General features: G+C 43.6%; 1 non-coding gene across 1 annotated transcript; it reads left to right on the top strand.

Annotated features, from left to right (window-relative positions):
- Positions 1-2945: 2945 nt before the first annotated feature.
- Positions 2946-3018, top strand: Trnaa-cgc (transfer RNA alanine (anticodon CGC)). Its single transcript has one exon. It is a non-coding gene; the product is annotated as a tRNA-Ala (tRNA).
- Positions 3019-3466: the final 448 nt, after the last annotated feature.

Here is a 3466-nt window from a genome sequence, read left to right as displayed (position 1 = left end):
TCAGAACAATTTGAACAACGTGTAAATCAAATAACACGCGGCCTGTGCCGGTTTATCGGTAAGTTACAAGTGTTGCTGTGTTGCCTGCAGTCGACATCTGCCTTTGCTTAACTATTCCAAGTTACTAGCATGGTGTGAATCAGCTTGCTCACTCTAACACACGACTCCGAAAATACGAGGACGAGAATGTTGGCGGAAATGAAGAGCTACGCCAGAGACGCTCACCGCGGTGTCCTACTTCTGAAAGCAGTTCTCAGTACGTTCTACATACTTCCATCGTGCCTTGGTTACAAAATAGTGGCATGGATTACGCCAGAAAAAGATAGTGAATAACGTCGGAGTCTCGACGTGGCTGTTCGTAGATGATGAGGTCGTCTAAAAGAATGCACCAACGTCAGAAGGCTGTATCAAACTGCAGAAAGACCTGCAGAAAATTGATGCATACATTAGCACTAGCCTTGAACATAAGACGAGACAACATATTGGGCTTAAAAAGGAGAAAAAAACCACTACTGTAAGATTACACCACTGGTGATAAATCACTGTAAACAGTAAATATCGTAAAATGCTCAGAAATAACCATGCGGAACAATCTGAAGTGGAATTATCACACAGAACAATTTCGAGGAAAAACAAATGCTGGTCCGAAATCCATACGAAGAATCTTAAGTTACCATAATTCATCGAAGAAAGAGGTGATATACAAATCAATTGTTCGACCCATTGTTCAATGCTGCTTATCAGTCTGGGATCCTTACCGAGTTAGATTAATAGTACATATAGACCATATTCAAAGAAGAGCTGTACATTGCAACACGGGATCGGTTAGGTGGAGCGAAAACATTACCGAATGCTCAGCGAACTCCAGTGGCAGCTACAAGCCATTCGTTGTGCAACACGGAGAGGTTTCCTACTGAAATCCTGAGAGATTGCTTTCCGGGAAGAATTGGGCACCAAAGTAGATCTTCCAGTATACGTCTCTCTAAATAACAAGAAAATCTGAGAAATTAGAGCTAATAAAGAAATTTGGTGGCAATCATTCTTCACTCGTGCCATTCGTGTATGTAACATTGTTGTAGCAGAAGTAACCTCCGTAGCTGAAATGCTCTTACGACTGAAAGTAACGTATTAAGCGAAAGTTTCAGTTTTCGAATATTTTTGCTTTCAGTGACTCGCTAACTGATCTTGGATAACATTTTGGAAAGATTACTGGAAAGATGATCAGTTGACATCACAGCAGCTGAGAAGAGTGCTCCACCTACCATCTTCGAAGGATGCCATGGGTCAGATGATGGTCATGTGATATGACCGAAACCGGTCACCTATGTTCTTGTAACATACGTGGTGTGATTAAGACTGAATTTAAAAGAAAATAAAAATAAAAATAAAAAAAATTTATACACTGTTCCAAAAATGTTTATTAAAATTTTGGAAAGAGTTTCTGCAACCATGATCAATACGCAGCGTAGGTTCTTTAAACTGAACCCCCCCCCTCTCTCTCTCTCTCTCTCTCTCTCTCTCTCTCTCTCTCTCTCTCTCCTTTTCTCTCCCTTCCTGAACAGAGCGCTGTGGCGCAGTTACTAGCGCAGTGGACTCGCATTCGGAACGACGACGGTTCAAACCCGCGTCCGCTCATCCTGATTTAGGTTTTCCGCGATTTCCCCAAATATTTTAGGTAAATGCCGGGATGGTTCCTTTGCAAGGGCACGGCAGACTTCCTTCCCCATCCTTCCTTAATGCGATGGAACCGATGACCTCGATGTTTGGTCCCATTCCCCCCAAATAAATCTGAGATGTTGCGGCAGAAGAGAAGTCATCAAGGCTCCATTCTGCGAGCTCCCATCCAATCTGATGACTAACGCTTAGTTGGAGAATGCTCGTGAATAATTTTGAGAGATATGCTCCTTCACAACGCTGATGGAGGTAGTCATCGAAAGCTTCAGATTTTATCCGAAATTAAGCCGACATGTTGACATTTTATCCAAGACTGAAAGAGACTTGCTGCGGGAGACGAGCTAAACGCAGACGCAGGTCAAGGCGGCGCCAGCAGCTTGGCAGATAGGTCAGAATATTTCATTTGGTCGAAATAGTTGCTAATAGAAAAAGTATTTGTACTAATTTCATTCATGTGGTATTCGTGCGGCACGTGTTATTTTCACGAATTCCATGTGCTAAATTCGTGATGAATTGTGAACGCTAGCTGACATTTAGGCGGGAGGTGTTAGAGAAGTTCAGTCGTAGCGCTTTCCGTGAGCTTGACACTGGCTACAAGATCGCTTCCGGTCATTCAGCCCAAAGCGTTCATAATTCAGTTTCGACACACTCACCTATACTTTAGGTAATTCGATGTTTTACGGGAATTTGAATCTGTATGATTACTGAAAATCTCGATGTAGTGTCCTGAGAGGCAAAGGGCTTCTGGTCTTCGGCAGTTCAGCTTAATTTGTACAAATGTCGCCGGCCGCAGTGACCGAGCGGTTCTAGGCGCTTCTGCCTGGAACAGCGCGACTGCTACGGTCGCACGTTTGAATCCTGCCTCGGGCATGGATGTGTGTGATGTCCTTAGGTTAGTTAGGTTTAAGTAGTTCTAAGTTCTAGGGGACTGATGACCTCAGATGTTAAGTCCCATAGTGCTCAGAGCCATTTTTCCGTACAAATGTCGCAAACTACCTCCTTTCTCTACTTAATGATTGCAAGTGGTAGAGAAAATGAAATAATTTAGTTCTCAAATACCTTTCCCCATTAACAGTGATGAATATCCCGTTCTATGCACGTAAGAGTCTCAGGTAACAAGGTTCGTTTTCCTATCGGCTACTGAGTGCAGAACTGCTGTTGCACATTTTGTGCAGCGTGTGTTTTTATTCTGCACGAAATAACTTGCACAGTAAACTTTAGCTACATGAACAGTATGCCGTAATAGTTCATGTACATTCAATTCTTTACCGAGCGAGGTGGTGCAGTGGTTAGCACACTGGACTCGCATTCGGGAGGACGACGGTTCAATCCCGTCTCCGGCCATCCTGATTTAGGTTTTCCGTGATTTCCCTAAATCGCTTCAGGCAAATGCCGGGATGGTTCCTTTGAAAGGGCACGGCCGATTTCCTTCCCCATCCTTCCCTCATCCGAGCTTGCGCTCCGTCTCTAATGACCTCGTTGTCGACGGGACGTTAAACACTAATCACCACCACCATTCAATTCTTTCAAATAATTCGGAGAAATATTATCAGCAATTACTCGCTTTCATACGAGGGTTGGAACTTTAATAGTGGCAACTATTTGTTTACAGCTCGTACAGAACAGATACGTGTTTCAAAGTTTTACTGACCATCTAAGTAGCCACGAGCATTGTGTATAACCCTTGCCAGCGATATGGAAGTCGTAGGATACTCTTAGCAGTGCCAGTTGTGTTGACAGTTCGAACGGGGCGGTCTATTGGTTGACGAATTTGTAGCAGTTCTGAAGCGAA

The sequence above is a fragment of the Schistocerca serialis genome, chromosome 1 (genome assembly GCF_023864345.2).
Source record: "Schistocerca serialis cubense isolate TAMUIC-IGC-003099 chromosome 1, iqSchSeri2.2, whole genome shotgun sequence".
Classification (NCBI taxonomy): Eukaryota; Metazoa; Arthropoda; class Insecta; order Orthoptera; family Acrididae; genus Schistocerca; species Schistocerca serialis.
This window is presented reverse-complemented; position numbering and strand designations above follow the sequence as displayed.